Genomic DNA, 18,615 nt, shown 5'->3' with positions numbered 1-18,615 from the left:
GTAAAGAGTTTCACCTAATTATGGGAGTGGTGGAGGCCTGTCTTTTCACGTCCACAGGCTTCATTGCAGAAGTGGGTATGCTGCATGTGTTTGAACCTTTTTGGAATGTGTTTTATATTGCAGTAATCTAAAATTATTTTTGCTCTTTTTAAAAATTGCATGCAAGAAATAAAAAAAATATTTTTGTAAAATATATTTTTAGACACTTAAACCATCTTTACATGTATTTTCCTATTTCTCCTAATGTGGTATAAATGTTATTGCATGCCTCTACTGCTTTCTACGAGAATGTGTTGCAGTACTAGTGTTTGGCTGTGTGTGGTGCATGATTTACTCCGAGGCTTGTCTTGAGTAGAATAAAGGCTATTTTGTCAGTAGTATCACTGTAGTAGATTTAGGTGTATATTTTGTGAACAATAATAATAATAACAATAATAATTACTCTTTGGTGGGTTTGCGCTAGTATTTGCATGTCCCTCCATACAACCCTCCTTGAGGTCTCTGCACACAAGACATAGGGAAGACATAAACCAAGAACTTACGTCAGATATTTATGAATAGCATATGTATGTAAAGTAGTTCAAACGGGGTATTACTTTCTGCGCTCAGAAATTATTTTTGGAATAGTACCCCAATTTTATTTAATTACAGCACCTTTATCAAAGATCTGTCTGCAAACGTAGCTGGGTGAAATTTACAGCTTAGGCTGCAAACCTGACATTTTTTAAAGCAGTCCGAGCTGATGTACAATATTTTGCGATTTGGTAATTACCAGATTGGGGGCCCGTATCAAAAATCTATTTTGAATTCCTTAAATAGCTAATTTTAGGTAATCATTGTTTAAGGAATGCTAAATGTTATGTAAGAAAATAGCGATGACCTAATAGCGATTCCTAAAGATTCGCAATCGCAACTAGGTAATCGCTATTAGTTAATATAACACCCTTCATTCCTATGGGCCGTCCCATAGGTGTGAATGGTTTTGCATTGCCTAATTAGCGATTACCTAATTGGCAATTGCAAATTAGATAATGCAAGCCCAAAGGTGACCAGGGAGCTAAGACACCTCTTGAAGCACCCCCAAATAATGATGTGCACATGTAAGGCAAACACATGCTCTAGGGGCATGTGTGCGCAACATGGCCCTTTGAAAAAAGCATTTTTGTGCATTTTACAAAAAGTGCACATGGTTACCTTGGACGTAGAGTCGATGGTAATAGCATTTCCTAAATGCACAGTTTGTACATAATTGCGTTTCCCTATTTTCATTTGCAATTTTAGGTAATCGCAAGAAATAGCGATTACCTAAAATTGAGACTACAAAGCCATTCATACAGCTTGAAAGGCTACTTTGCATTCACAAATAGTCAAATTTAGTGATTTGCACAGCTTGCGCATGCAAAATGGTTTTATTACATGTGGCCCTTGATGAATGGCAAAGCCTGAATTGCAAAGTACTATATCCTAATCATTGACATTAGAAAATAGTTATTTCTAAATATTTGCAAGTATGCTTCACAAATTGTGAATCGGGAACGTTGCAGCAGCAGTTAAGGAAGACATCAAATAGTGTCTCAGAGCATTTCATTAAGATTTTCGAGAAGAGCTCACATTTCCCTTTCGTCTTTTGAACCTTGAAATGCAAAGGAATTCCAAGCCAGAAGCCACAGGAAGAGTTTGGGAGGAAAAATAAAATAAAGTTTAGTGCCGAGGAACCTGAACTTTTGGTGGAAGAGTAGGAGGCTAAAAATAATAAATTATTAGGAAAAGCCTAATTTACAATTCCAAAAGCAACTGAAAATGATTGAACGCAGTATTCAAGAACGAATCAATGCTGTGTGGCTAATTGACAGGAGTGAGGGAGTGCGGAGGAGATAAGAAAGCATTGGTGTGACCTTGGGTCCAGAAAAAACAAACAATGCCAGCAGGGGTAAGGAGGCGCCAGCAAAGGTTTGCAGTCCAGCACTGCAATCAGGGGCGTAACACAGGCCCCTGCAGCCCCCGCAGAGCTGGTGGGGGGGGGCCTGAGCTGCAGGGGGCCCCACAGCGCTGTACTAACTCAGGCCTGAGAGCTCTAGATTAAATCCGGAGTTGGGGGCCCCTCCGTGTACCTTGCGGGGGGGCCCCCTCAACTTTCCTTACGCCAGTGGAAAAAAGTTTTGAAAGAAACAAGGGCCTTATTTATGAAGGCCTTGCGCCGCCGGTGCGTCACTTTTAAAATGGGAAAAAGTGAGGCACCGGTAGCGCAAGTCCTTCATTAATAAGGCCCCAAGTGTTTTTAGGGGATGCAACGCCACGATTATTTGCTGCACCTTCAAGTACTAATTTCAGAATTAATTATTCACAAAGAGGATCTGGAGGTAGATCTCTCCAGTAACTCTTCAGTTAATATTAATCACACTTTCTATAGAAGACACTGTGTTGTTTTTGAGATTATTAAAGATGGTGCCAGTAATAGCTGCTGTATTTTTACCATCCTTGTGAAAATAATGGCCAAGTTAACTTGCCAGAAATCTAAGCTGCATGTCTGCCTTCATGCCCTCTTACCTATATGAGGATATTTTAAATTTCACCATGGTCGTGATACAAGTCTCCCTGATGGGGGCAAATGACAGCTGAAGTGGTGGAATAGCAAGTTATCAAATAGATTTTAGATGGTTCTTAGCGTAAAATAGTCTTCTAGTATTCCATATTATTGTGTTCTAAGTAAAAATGCTACTGTAATCAGTACAAGAGAAGCCATATCAGCACATGGATCCATTTTGTGAGCAGGATCAGGGCCCACTCAAAATATTTTTAGACACATCTCAGAAAGTAAAGGGCATATTAGCAACAAATAGCGATATTTACAGCTAAATGCGCCTAGCGCATTTTTTTTTTATCGCTGTCTATCGCCGGATATTATCGCAGAGATAACATGCTATTAGCAACGTTTATCTCTAATGCGATACAATATCCGGCGATAGCGGCTCAAATCGTGAATATCGCTGGAATTCCAGCGATATTCAGGCATTAACGCTAATGGGGACTTAACCTGAATATCCACCTCCCATTGGATATACAGGTTAAGTAAAGGTCTTAGCAGGCGTTAGGTTCTGGCGATAATCGCGCTTAGCGTGACTTTTTTTAATCGCACAGCCTGCCTTGCTAATAGGCGATAGCTGTGTTAGCGACTGCTTTCAGTCGCTAAAAGGTTTGGTACACCCACTTTGCATGTCATTAGCGATAAATATCGCTGACATGTTAAGTGGGCCCCAAACTAGTCGCTATCGCCTAAAAGCTGTCGCTAACTGCAGTTAGCGACAGCTTGCTAATAGGGCGATAAAATTATCACAGCTTTAGCAGGAAAAAGTCCAGCTAAAGCGGTGATAGTGCCCTTGCTAATATACCCCTAAGTTATTAGGATGAGTAGCAGCATGGGGAGAATATGGAAGGATAGGCATATTCTCCCACACAACCATTAATTGTTCAAAACTGAGGTGTGTACTCTTCGAGTTGTACCCCGGACTAGTAAAGAGGGAATCCAGGCACACTCATGGGCACTTCATATTCCTTGACTACTGCTGAAAGGTGAGCTTGCTAGCAATGCAAGCACCAAAGAAGGAGTGCTGACTGATAGCATTTTGGGGAGGATGGTTGATCACTCAAATACTGGGCTTTTGTCTTTGCTTGAAACACTGCTGTGAAAGAGCCGATTCTAGGCCCCACCGTTTGTGAATGAAACACTGCATTTGAAGAGTATCCATCGGCATTGGATACTGTGCAACAGTCCTCTGTGGGACTGAATGATGGAAACCATGGCTTTGGCTACAGGTTTAAGAGTACCATTCATGCATGGATGCAGACAGTGAGTGGGACATGTGTCAGATTTTAAATTGAATTACAGTAATGGAATGTTATTGTCAGTAAGGTCCCCACATGTTTGCTGTATAAGGTCCATTGAAACACAAGACGTCCCTTCCAGCTGCAGGTAAGAAGTTTATATGTTATGTCCATCCAGGTTAATGTCAAGAGGGAATTCAAAGTTTGGGACAATCAATCCAAGTGCTTAGGAGAAAAACCCATTTAACTCATCTGGCAGCAAACCTCCTACACGAACTCCATAACCTGAGAACAAGCAAAGACTTTACCACCAGAGTAATCAGCCATACTTCCACCAGATATTACAGCATCTTAGACCAGCAGTACGCTCACAGTCCAGCCCTTCAGCCAGTGTGTGTATGTTATCCGATATACACAGTGCTCAAAGTCACTTACCACAAAAGGCTTCCTTACACTAAACCTCCAACTTAGTGAGTGTCTACACAGTACAGCTCCAACTGAACTCCTCATACAGTGTTCCTAGACACTACTGCAGCTAACTTTTCTACATTATACTGCCTGCACTAGACAGGAGGCTGTGCTCAGACAAAGTGTCCCGCTATCAGTGCTCCTGCAAAGGATACCAACAGTACCTGTGTCTACCAAGTACTCTGCTACATAGTAATAGTCAGTCAGTTCTTCAATTGAACGGAGTGCAGGACTGTAATCAGTGCTCCAATGCAGGAAACACTCCAACCCACTGCTCTGCAGCTGGCACTTCTCCACAGCAGTCTGTGATTGCAGTTGGCACAGTTAAACCACACTGTAGATGTCAGAGCTTCTCATACATCTCCCAAACAACTTTAGAAGCTTCTGGAGGCATGATGCAATATGATCACCCACCTTTCTATGTGGCTATGTGTATGAATTTATAGCCACCAAACATGGGCAGCTTAGTTTTAAGTAGCATGTGGCACTAGAAAATGTACCAATTTATGCTTTTAAAAATGACTGCCTTCCACATGTGTCATATTTATACTCACATAAATGTATTTCACTATCTGAAAGAAATGTCTGCTCTTCCTAGGCATTTCAATTATAATAATAAAGGTACCTGGGGGCATATTATCAAGGGGGTTTATCTCCGCTTTTTTGGCTTTAAAAGCCAAGAAAGCGGAGATAAAATTATCTCCCTATTACCTAGCTGTCGATAACACCAGTTAGCGACAGCTAGTAGGAGATAGCGACCATCTTGGGCCCCACTTTGCATGTCAGTGATATTTATCACTAATGACATGCAAAGTGGGCGTGCCAAGATGTTAGCAACTGGAAACAGTCGCTAACATCGCTATCTCCTATTACCAACTTTTGGAGATATTCGCGCTAAGCTAACACCTGCCCTGAGCAGTTCTTAGCCATGTTATCCAATGGGAGGTGGATAACATGGCTAAGAGCTTTAGCTCGGTAATGCATGAATATCGCTGACTTTTCAGCGATATTCATGCATTATGAATATCGCTGACTTTTCAGCGATATTCATGCATTGCGGCCGTTTTTTATCGCATTTGCGATAAACCTTGGCAATACCAAGGTTTATCTGCGATAAAAATCGCCGCAGCTCAGCGGTATAATTTTGTCTCTAACCAAGCAATAGCGATAATTATCGCTATTGCTTGGTAATATGCCCCCTGGTGTTTTGGGAGGTTTATGTCCAAAGCATGGTTTCACTCCTGAAGGAAACACAAGGCAGCGTTCACATGGTCATCATATCACAGAACACATGACGCATCCAAATGTAATGAGGTATAGGAGATGTACAGTGTCTAATAAAGAAGACACCCAAACCCCAAGAGGCTACCATTACATGGACAGAAAGCAGAGCCCTCACAAAAAAAGATCATACTAAACATCAGAGTAGCCAGAAAAACACCAACCTACCAGAAATCGCTCAGTGATCTAGGCAATAAGGGATTCTGGCTCCATAGGACCTTTGTTCACAAAGGGGTCATTATTTGCATCATCAAAACTATGGTTAGTGGGGCACCTGGTGACGTATTTGATTGGATGAAAGGATTTGGATCCAGCCAATGATCTTTAAACATTGACCGAGTCAATGTTTAAATATGCTGGTGAAATATGAAGTGTACATAAAACAACAGGGGGCAGGTGCACCAGTTCTGCACTCCAGATCAACGTTGTTCGCCTAAGAAATTACGAAAAAACAGCTGGTGTAGCAACGCAAGTAAGATCCAAGTAAAGTCCATTATTTACCTTGAAAATTATTTTAGATTTGTGTCACTTTAAGCAGTGACATTTTTATTACAGTTAGGAGGTAGTTGTGTTGTACTTAATTTGCAGGCAAAGTGTTAAGCATAGAGCAAGGCAGTGTATTCACCATGGTTATTCTCACACATTGATCCATTTCTACAACTTTTAGAATTTGTTGGCACAGATTAGGGTTCTGAAAAGAATTTGTACAGATGACTGATGCTTTATTCTAGCATTTGGTGGTCTCTGGTGTAATGAAACAGACTAAGGGGCTCATTAGGATGGCGGACGGACTTGCGTCCGTCCGCCACCCTAGAGGAGGAGGGACCGTCCGTAGGGGCCGCGGCGGTCCCTCCAGTGCAATTAGGATGTGACCGCCAGGGTGGCGGTCACATCCTCTATCTTTAACATTGCGGCCGGTGCAGCTTCAAGCTGCACCCGCCGCAATGTTAAAAATGCATGCACCGCATTTGCGTGCACAAAGCGGCAGGCACCGCACGGTGCCTGCTGCTTTGTTCACCCATATGCAGGGGGGTACCAAAGGTACCCCCCATGTGCACCCCCCACCCCCCCTTCACCCAGGGGGCCCGCAACGGGCCCCCGAAGTGAAGGTCCATATGCTTTTCCACGGCGGAAAAGCCGCCGAGGAAAAGCATACATTTTACACCATCCTAATATGGCTGGCGGTGTCTGATAGACACCGCCTACCATGTTAGAGCTTTTCCGCCGCGGTTGTAAGCCAACCGCGGCGGAAAAGCGGCGGACTGAAACCAGGACCCACCAGCCATCCTAATTTGGCGGTGGGTCTTTGGTGGGTCCGCAGAGGATTTTCCGCATCCGCCGGGCCGGCGGTGGCTTCCGCCGGCCCGGAGGATGCGGAAAATCTTCCATCCTAATGAGCCCCTTAGTACGGATCTGCCTCTCTTAGCATGGTAACAGCATGTGAAATTGTAAAACCTGACAAATAAATAGATGCCCCAGTATATAAAAATATTGATGACGTGACCATGGTAAGGGGAATGGTGAAAAGAACAATGTAGGACAGAAAAGACTCTTAGCTTAGTGCTTCAGATTGAGAGGTCTGAGAATGAAATCGACCAAATTTTTTTAATAATGCCATTGAAGGCTGTATGTCACACTTACTGTCCCTTAAAACTCACCTGCAGGTAAACCACCAGTACCGTAACCTTCAAACAAGCACAAATAATTTGGTCATACAGAGGTGTTCAAATATAACTTCACCAGCCCGAATTTGTGAAATGAAAGTCCTGTAGTCATTCAAGGTTTGTCTGCCTCGCTGAGCTTTTTAATGAGTAGCTCTGTTCTATTGCTATTTTATAATATGTTGTCAGTATTTTTTCTATAGTTGACTCAATCACTGGATTTGGACCGTCGCTGAGGTCTTCGCTGTCATGTCGGTTCCCCATTAGCAGCCTGCCCTTCCTTCTTATTTCTAGACGGTCTAGTAAGAAGTTATTATATGAGATAGATATGGAAAACATGCCCTAGAGAACTGGCCAGCCTTCCTAAAGCTCTTTTCATGCATCTATAGAATTGGTATGTCACAAACATGGGTGGGAAGCAAGGAATGATGAAAAGTCAGCGAGAGCTTATGGGTCAAAATCATCTACAAGAGGTACACATCAACAAGGGCCCTACTTTGTAAGCGGTGATGCTTCGTGAAGAGATGCCTCTCTAGTTTTTTTCTCAACGCCAGGAGGGTTGAGCAGTTCTGATGTCAATGGGATGCTGTTTCAGATACAAGGAGAATAAATGGAGATGGCCTGCATTCTAGTCTTTGTTCTACTTTTGCAAAGTCAATATTTTTAGGAATGATGGCAGCCATTGTTTATTGAACAGAAAAAAATACTATGTCAAATGAATTTATAAACATAAGCTGAAATCAGGCAGAGGTTTAACAATAGGCCCCACGGCCCCTGATGTGTGGAGGCCAGGGGCCCGAGCCACAGGGGGGCCCTCAAGCACTGTGCACAGATAGCAGGCCCCTGGCATGAGAGCTCTACACTGAGTCCAGAGCGTGGGGGGGGGGCCCTTCTGGTATCGTTATGCCACTGATTGCAATCTGTTATGAAACAATTAATAAAATCCACTTTGCACCCAGAGGCACTGTCATTAATTTCAACAACTAACACATTATCTCCAAGTAAAAAAATCAACTGGTATATTAAATCAAAACTTCTATTTTATTTTTTTCAAATATTGTATTTATTTTTTATGAATTTATCAATTTAAATAAAAAACGTTTTCTATTTAGGACATTGTAATGACACTTTCTGTTGGATATTAGATATAGCAGAACCAATGCAACAGGAGAAATGTATTCCTAATAGGTAGTCTTTTTTTCTCCAAATCAGGACCACAGAACACACCTGTAAATTGTAAATTAAACACCAAAGGGGTGATTATGATGGCAGACGGACTTAAGTCCGTCTGCCATCGTTGCGGGGATTTGGACCGGCCCCCTTTAAGGCGGCGTTCCCACCCATGAGATTACGATGCGCCCGCCACCGTGGCGGTAACATCTTGTATATCTAACATTGTGGTGGGTGCTGCTGATTGCAGCACTAGCTGCAATATCCTAAATGCACTATTTTCATTTCCGTGCACTATGTGGCAAGCACCACACATTGCTTGCCACCTGGTGCAGGGAAATGTAGGGGGTACCTTAGATGCTCCCCAGTGCTAAACAGAACTCCCCCGGAACAAGGGGGGCCCACAATGGGCCCCCGAAGTACATCCCCGCCAGACTTTATATGGTGGTTTCACTTCCATGGAAACGCTGGCAGGGAGGCAGCATTGCAATATGGTGGATGGTACCTGCCAGGCACCTCCACCATTTTGCTGATGCGATGCGGTCTGACAGGCAATTGCCATGATTGCTACTGTTGGACCCATGGCGGACGAACTTTCCGTCTGCCACGCACACTGCCCGCCATTGCAATCTGGCGGATGGGATTTGGCCATGTGATTGTAGTGAATCCACCACCGGCAGGCTGCAGGTAGCAGATTCACCGCAATCGCAATGACCCTCCAAGTGTCTGATTCATAAAGAACCTCCACCATTGTGGTGGATTCTCTGTAGTCAAGGCAGAGTCTCTAAACTTGTGGTGGAATGTTTCTCATTGCAGAGATGCCATCACAACTGCAGAGCCACCACCACAACTGTGGAGGGTCTTTGTGAATAGAACCCCATGTTTATGTGTGGCAAAAAAAAACCATTCATCATAACAAAATTTAGCATTTGTAAACATCACACTAATGATATTATTACAAATGTTAAACTTCTATTTGTTATACAACAACATAATATCAAATTGCATATAATCTGATCCCAAATGTAGCCATCTAATAAGAGAGCCCAGCAACATTCAGATGAAGAAGGATCAGAGCATGAACCATTTGGCTAACAATTGTTTAAAGATATTTATTTAAAAATGTTACAGATGAAAGAATATGCTTAAATGATATCAACAGAAAAATAAACTATACATCAACATCAAAATTATTTTCTTCCTAGGGCCTCGAAAGTGATTGTTTGTAACATCTTTCGTACATGCACATTCTTCAACCGCATCCTTTTTTAGGGCTTTATTTAGATTTTGGTGGACGGGTTACTCCAGCACAACGGTGACAGATATCCCGTTCGCCCAAATATAAATCCCATAATATACTCTGGAATTATATTTTGGCGGGTGGGATATCAGTCACCGCTGTGATGGAGTAACCCGTCCGCCAAAAACTAAATTGGGCCCTTAAACACAGGTTCATGTAAAAAACACATATTTCCAAATTTTTATAAAAGACAAAGACGGTTGGTTTGAAAAAATATGTTTGAATAATATCAACAGCAAAATATACTGTATAGCAACGTCAACATTTTGTGTCCTATGGACATCAGAAGTAATTGTTTGCAACAGCAGCACTTGCAGCATAATCTTCAGCATGAAAGTGGAAGGGGATTTTCTTCTTCATTGGCAGAGTCATCAATAACAGGTTCAATAGTCATACCTTTTTTGAATGTGATATTGTGCAAGATGCCAGGTGTGGCTGTTATTTTACAACAGGTGGCTTGACTATGCTCCAGCGCACACACACTTATATGCAAACCAAATCCTCACTTTCAGCAAACTACGGGCCTGATTTAGATCTTCGCCGTACAAAAGGGGATGGTGATGGACGGAGCATCTGAACCAATCAAACACTCACACCCAGTCAAAAGATCTGGGTTTAATCCATCACCGTTCTTTAACCCACTCTGCCACCCCAGTTCAGACACGGCTATATGCAAATCAGTCTGACCCTGTGCCTCATGGGAGCAGTCCAGCCCGAACTGCCAAGCCATGCCTTCCCTGGACTGGAAGCAAGCTTCCGAGGACCGAAGAACTGGGGTGGCAGAGTGGGCTAAAGAACGGTGATGGATTAAACCCAGATCTTTTGACTGGGTGTGAGTGTTTGATTTGTTCAGATGCTCCGTCCATCACCACCCCCCTTTTGTACCGCTTTTGGCTGCCATAAGTGTGGCAGGATATGCTCAGACGTGAGTCCCTTGCTCACTTTGCCACTGGATTCAAGCAAGCCGGGCTGAAGACGGCTGTAATGCCAGAAACCGGTCCTCGGAAGCTTGTTTCCGGTCCAGGGAAGGCATGGCTTGGCAGTTCGGGCTGGACTGTTCCCATGAGGCACAGGGTCAGACTGATTAGTATATAGCCTTGTCTGAACTGGGGTGGCAGAGTGGACTAAAGAACGGTGATGGGTTAAACCCAGATCTTTTGACTGGGTGTGAGTGTTTGATTGGTTCAGATGCTCCGTCCATCACCACCCCCCTTTTGTACTGATTTAGATCTTGGCAGGCGGGTTACTTTGTCATAATGGTGACGAATATCCCGTCGGCCGAAATATAAATCCTGTTATATCCTGTGGGATATATATATATATATATTATACGCCAAGATCCAAATCAGGCCCTATATGTGTTTTTTTTGTTGATATTTTCTATGGCTTGCTTGTGAGCTTGATGGCAGCACCCACAGAGCAGTAAATGCCCATTTTTACCTGCAATATGAAGTATGTATTTAGAATTGACATGTGCAGGTATGGTCTTGGAGGGGCTGTAGATGAAGTGTGTGCCTGCTCCTAGTCTGCAACCATGTCAAAGGTCATGTGAGAAGTGGTATCTTTAAATACATGATTGTCTGGAATTGTCAAAGATGTCGGTCTTCAGGCTTGAAATACTTTTTCGACTCCTCAAACATTTATCCTCAGAATGAGGGTCAAAACAACAAAAATATTAACCAGCGTGAAAAAGACAATAATTTTTTTGTGCCTTGCTGCCTAAAGTGGGAATGCTGTGTTTGTTTAGCTGAAGTTGTAAAGAGTTTCACCTAATTATGGGAGTGGTGGAGGCCTGTCTCTTCACGTCCACATGCTTCATTGCAGAAGTGGGTATGCTGCATGTGTTTGAACCTTTTTGGAATGTTTTTTATATTGCAGTAATCTAATTTTGCTCTTTTTAAAAATTGCATGCAATAAATAAAAAAAATATTTTTGTTAAATATATTTTTAGACACTTAAAACATCTTTACATGTATTTTCCTATTTCTCCTTATGTGGTATGAATGTTATTGCATGCCTCTACTGCTTTTTACGAGAATGTGTTGCAGTACTAGTGTTTGGCCATGTGTGGTGCATGATTGACTCCGAGGCTTGTCTTGAGTAGAATAAAGGCTATTTTGTCAGTAGTATCACTGTAGTAGATTTAGGTGTATATTTTGTGAACAATAATAATAATAACAATAATAATTACTCTTTGGTGGGTTTGTGCTAGTATTTGCATGTCCCTCCATACAACCCTCCTTGAGGTCTCTGCACACAAGACATAGGGAAGACATAAACCAAGATCTTACGTCAGATATTTATGAATAGCATATGTATGTAAAGTAGTTCAAACGGGGTACTACTTTCTGCACTCAGAAATTATTTTGTGAATAGTACCCCAATTTTATTTAATTACAGCACCTTTATCAAAGATCTGTCTGCAAACGTAGCTGGGTGAAATTTACAGCATAGGCTGCAAACTTGACATTTTTTAAAGCAGTCAGAGCTGATGTACAAAATTTTGCGATTTGGTAATAACCAGATTGGGGGTCCGTATCAAAAATCTATTTTGAATTCCTTAAATAGCTCATTTTAGGTAATCATTATTTAAGGAATGCAAAATGTTATGTAAGGAAATAGCGATTACCCAATAGCGATTCCTAAAGATTCGCAATCGCAATTAGGTAATCGCTATTAGTTAATATAACACCCTTCGTTCCTATGGGCCGGCCCATAGGTGTGAATGGTTTTGCATTGCCTAATTAGTGATTACCTAATTGGCAATTGCAAATTAGATAATGCAAACCCAAAAGTGACCAAGGGGCTAAGGCACCTCTTGAAGCACCCCCAAATAATGATGTGCACATGTAAGGCAAACATATGCTTTAGGGGCATGTGAGTGTAACATGGCACTTTGAAAAAAAGCATTTTTGTGCATTTTACAAAAAGTGCACATGGTTACCTTGGACGTAGAGCCGAGGGTAAAAGCATTTCCTTAATGCACATTTTGTACATAATGCGATTCCCTATTTGCATTTGCAATTTTAGGTAATCGCAAGAAATACCAAAAATTGAAACTACAAAGAGATTCATACAGCTTGAAAGGATTTTTTGCATTCACAAATAGTCAAATTTAGTGATTTGCACAGTTTGCGCATGCAAAATGGTTTTATTACATGTGGCCCTTGATGAATGACAAAGCCTGAATCGCAAAGTACTTTATACTAACCATTGACATTAGAAAATAGTTATTTCTAAATATTTATAAGTATGTTTCACAAATTGTGAATCAGGAACGTTGCAGCAGCAGTTAAGGAAGACATCAAGAAGTGTCTCAGAGCATTTCATTAAGATTTTCGAGAAGAGTTCACATTTCCCTTTCGTCTTTTGAACCCTGCAATGCAAAGGAATACCAAGCCAGAAGCCACAGGAAGAGTTTGGGAGGAAAAATAAAAGAAAGTTTAGTGCCGAGGAACCTGAACTTTTGGTGGAAGAGTAGTAGGCTAAAAATAATAAATTATTAGGAAAAGCCTCATTTACAATTCCAAAAGCAACTGAAAATGATTGAACGCAGTATTCAAGAACGAATCAATGCTGTGTGGCCAATTGACAGGAGTGAGGGAGTACGGAGGAGATAAGAAAGCATTGGTGTGACCTTGGGTCCAGAATAATAATAATAATAATAATAATAATAATAATCCACATTTGTAAAGCGCACAATCACACGTAAGGGTCTCTAGGCGCTGGGGGCTTTCGGGAAGATTAAGCGAGCTATTGCCCAGAGTCACATGGTGCTAGGCTAACCTGCCGCCGGAGCCGGGGATCGAACCGTGGTCCCCAGATTCCAGCGTCAGTCGCCCTGGCCGCGGCGCCACACCTCTCCCACAGAAGAAATAAAAACAATGCCAGCAGGAGTCAGGAGGCTCCAGCAAAGGTTTGCAGTCCAGCACTGCAATCAGGGGCGTAACACAGGCCCCTGCAGCCCCCGCAGAGCGGGTGGGGGGGCCTGAGCTGCAGGAGGCCCCTCAGCACTGTACTAACTCAGCTCTGGATTAAATCCGGAGTCGGGTGGCCCTCTGTGTACCTTGCAGGGGGCCCCCCTCAACTTTCCTTACGTCAGTGGAAAAAACGTTTTGAAAGAAATTTGTGTTTTTAGGGGATGCAACTCGACGATTATTTGCTGCACCTTCAAGTACTAATTTCAGAATTAATTATTCACAAAAAGGATCTGGAGGTAGATCTCTCCAGTAACTCTTCAGTTAATATTAATCACACTTTCTATAGAAGACACTGTGTTGTTTTTGAGATTATTAAAGATGGTGCCAGTAATAACTGCTGTATTTTTACCATCCTTGTGAAAATGAATGGCCAAGTTAACTTGCCAGAAATCTAAGCTGCATGTCTGCATTCATGCCCTCTTACCTATATGAGCATATTTTAAATTTCACCATGGTCGTGATACAGGTCTCCCTGATGGGGACAAATGACAGCTGAAGTGGTGGAATAGCAAGGCCGTAACACGGAGTTATTTCGCAGTTATCAAATAGATTTTAGATGGTTCTTAGCGTAAAATTGTCTGCTAGTATTCCATATTATTGTGTTCTAAGTAAAAATGTTACTGTAATCAGTAGAAGAGAAGCCATATCAGCACATGGATCCATTTTGTGAGCAGGATCAGGGCCCACTCAAAATATTTTTAGACACATCTAAGAAAGTAAGGGGCATATTAGCAACAAGTAGCGATATTTATCGCTAAATGCGCTTAGCGCATTTTTTTTATCGCTGTCTATCACCGGATATTATCGCAGAGATAACATGCTATTAGCAACGTTTATCTCTAATGTGATAAAATATCCGGCGATAGCGGCTCAATGCGTGAATATCGCTGGATAGCGGCTCAATGCGTGAATATCGCTATTCAGGCATTAACGCTAATGGGGACTTAACCTGAATATCCACCTCCCATTGGATATACAGGTTAAGTCATGGTCTGAGCAGGCGTTCTGGTTATAATCACGCTTAGCGCGACTTTTTTAATCACACAGCTGCCTTGCTAATAGGCGATAGCTGTGTTAGCAACTGCTTTCAGTCGCTAACAGGTTGGGTACACCTAATTTACATGTCATTAGCGATAAATATCACTGACATGCAAAGTGGGCCCCAAACCGGTCACTATCGCCTAAAAGCTGTCTAATAGCTTGCGAATAGGCCGATAAAATTATCGTCGCTTTAGCGGGAAAAAGTCCAGCTAAAGCGGCGATAGTGCCCTTGCTAATATGCCCCTAAGTTATTAGGATGAGTAGCAGCATGGGGAGAACATGGAAGGATAGGCATATTCTCCCACACAACCATTAATTGTTCAAAACTGAGGTGTGTACTCTTCGAGTTGTACCTCGGACTAGTAAAGAGGGATCCCAGGCACACTCATGGACACTTCATATTCCTTGACTACTGCTGAAAGGTGAGCTTGCTAGCAATGCAAGCACCAAAGAAGGAGAGCTGACTGATAGCATTTTAGGGAGAATGGTTGATCACTCAAATACTGGGCTTTTATCTTTGCTTGAAACACTGCTGTGAAAGAGCCGATTCTAGGCCCCACCGTTTGTGAATGAAACACTGCATTTGAAGAGTATCCATTGGATACTGTGCAACAGTCCTCTGTTGGACTGATTCATGGAAACCATGGCTTTGGTTACAGGCCTAAGAGTACCATTCATGCATGGGTGCAGACAGTGAGTGGGACATGTGTCAGATTTTAAATGGAATTACAGTAATGGAATGTTATTGTCAGTAAGGTCCCCGCATGTTTGCTGTATAAGGTCCATTAAAACACAAGACGTCCCTTCCGGGTGCAGGTAAAAAGTTTATATGTTATGTCCATCCACGTTAATGTCAAGAGGGAATTCAAAGTTTGGTACAATCAATCAAAGTGCTTAGGAGAAAAACCCATTTAACTCATCTGGCAGCAAACCTCCTACACGAACTTCATAAACTGAGAACAAGCAAAGAATTCACCACCAGAGTAATCAGTCATACTTCCACCTGAAATGACAGCATCTTAGACCAGCAGTACGCTCACACTCCAGCCCTTCAGCCAGTGTGTGTATGTTATCTGATATACACAGTGCTCAAAGTCACTTACCACAGAAGGCTTCCTTACACTAAACCTCCAACTTAGTGAGTTTCTACACAGTACAGCTCCATCTGAACTCATCATACAGTGTTCCTAGACACTACTGCAGCTAGCTTTTCTACATTATACTGCCTGCACTAGACAGGAGGCTGTGCTCAGACAAAGTGTCCCGCTATCAGTGCTCCTGCAAAGGATACCAACAGTACCTGTGTCTACAAAGTACTCTGCTACATAGTAATAGTCAGTCAATTCTTCAATTGAACGGAGTGCAGGACTGTAATCAGTGCTCCAATGCAGGAAACACTCCAACCCACTGCTCTGCAGCTGGCACTTCTCCACAGCAGTCTGTGTTTGCAGTTGGCACAGTTAAACCACACTGTAGATGTCAGAGCTTCTCAGCCATCTCCCAAACAACTTTGGAAATTTCTGGAGGCATGATGCAATATGATCACCCACTTTTCTATGTGGCTATGTGTATGAATTTATAGCCACCAAACATGGGCAGCTCAGTTTTAAGTAGCATGTGGCACTAAAAAATTTACCAATTTATGCTTTTGAAAATGACTGCCTTCCACATGTGTCATATTCATACTCACATACATGTATTTCAATATCTGAAGGAAATGCCTGCTCTTCCTAGGCATTTCAACTATAATAATAAAGGTACCTGGTGTTTTGGGAGGTTTATGTCCAAAGCATGGCTGCACTCACATGGTCATCATATCACAGAAGACATGACGCATCCAAATGTAATGAGGTATTGGAGATCTACAGTGTCTAATAAAGAAGACACCCAAACCCCAAGAGGCTACCATTACATGGACAGAAAGCAGAGACCTCACAAAAAAATATCATACTAAACATCGGAGTGGCCAGAAAAACACCAACCTACCGGAAATCGCTCAGTGATCTAGGCAATAAGGGATTCTGGCTCCATAGGACCTTTGTTCACAAAGGGGTCATTATTTGCATCATCAAAACTATGGTTAGTGGGGCACCTGGTGAAGTATTTGATTGGATGAAAGGATTTGGATCCAGCCAATGATCTTTAAACATTGACAGAGTCAAGGTTTAAATATCCTGGTTAAATATGAAGTGTACATAAAACAACAGGGGGCAGGTGCACCAGTTCTGCACTCCTGATCAACGTGGTTCGCCTAAGAAATTACGAAAAAACAGCTGGTGTAGCAACGCAAGTAAGATCTAATTAAAGTACATTATTTACCTTGAAAATTATTTTAGATTGGTGTCACTTTTAGCAGTGAAATTTTTCCAGTTAGGAGGTAGTTGTGTTCTACTTAATTTGCAGGAGAAGTGTTAAGCATAGAGCAAGGCAGTGTATTCACCATGGTTATTCTCACACATTGATCCATTTCTACAACTTTTAGAATTTTTTGGCACAGATTAGGGTTCTTCTGAAAAGAATTTGTACAGATGACTCAAACTGATGCTTTATCTTAGAATTTGGTGGTCTCTGGTGTAATGAAACAGACTAAGTATGAATCTGCCTCTCTTAGCATGATAACAGCATGTGAAATTCTAAAACCTGACAAATAAATAGATGCCCCAGTATCTAAAAAATGATGGTAAGTAAAAATATTGATGACGTGACCATGGTAAGGGGAATGGTGAAAAGAACAATGTAGGACAGAAAAGATTCTTAGCTTAGTGCTTCACATTGAGAGGTCTGAGAATGAAATTGACCACATTTTTAGGGCTCGGCTGAACGCGCGGAAGCGCGTCTCTGCCGAGGCTCTTTTGTCGGCATGTGTGCTTCCCAGGAGACAATCCTGGCCGCGCGCATCTCCTTGGAGGCGATTCCAAACTGACACGCGCACGCGAACGAGCGCTGTGGTCAGGCGCCGTCTCCTGGGAAGCACACATGCATGCGCATACACACACACAAGCGCCCACGCACATACATACAGACACCCACCCCCCCCCGCTCACATACACACACGAGTGCACCCCCCTCTCCCCCGCCGTCGCACACATGCACACATGCATACACACATACACACACACACACAACGAGGGAACCGAGGCCCCCCCAGCCCTTTTCAACTTACCAGGTGAATTCTGAGGGACTCCGCTCTCCTTCTGGCGTCGCTAGAAGCTTTCACTCCGCCTTCTCTTCCGGTCCAGACGCAGGGCCGCCCCCGTCACAGGCGACTTTGCCTGACTTCCGGTGAGGCTCTTGTTAAGTCGAGCCTGTCCCATTCCGCAGGAATGGATAGGATCGAATTCATGTCGGCAAAATCCTCTTCAAACTAAGGGGTTTCAGCCCGGCGTTTTCTTGCAGTTCACGTGAACATGCACGAGCATTCACGGCCAGGGCTTCTCCTCCCCTAGCAGCACTCCTCCCACACCAGCAACTCCCCCCTCCCACACCAGCACCTCCCCTCTCTCTCCCTGCAAACACAGCCTTGCCGTAGCAGCACTCCTCCCACACCAGCACCTCCCCCCTCCCACACCAGCACCTCCCCTCTCTCTCCCCGCAAACACAGCCTTCCTTTCATTTCTCCTCCCCCTCCCCAGCCAGCTTCCCCCAGGCCGTGTTCCCTCAGATATGCTATTGCATATCGTTTGCTACCTCTTGTATTTTGTTGCTCTTGATACTTGCACAACTGTCACTATTGTCTCATGTAACGTAACGTTTGCTTTTGTAACATGCTCACTTGTAATTTTGGCTTCATGTATCTAAAAACGCCTCCCTCGCGCTCCTTTCTCCCTCTCTCCCGCTGCCTAGTCCTCCCACCCCCTCCCTCTCCAGCGCGCGCTCCACTCGCATCTGCCTG

The sequence above is a fragment of the Lissotriton helveticus genome, chromosome 7 (assembly GCF_964261635.1).
Source record: "Lissotriton helveticus chromosome 7, aLisHel1.1, whole genome shotgun sequence".
Lineage (NCBI taxonomy): Eukaryota > Metazoa > Chordata > Amphibia > Caudata > Salamandridae > Lissotriton > Lissotriton helveticus.
The sequence above is the reverse complement of the archived record's forward strand: the minus strand, read 5'-3'. Positions refer to the sequence as shown.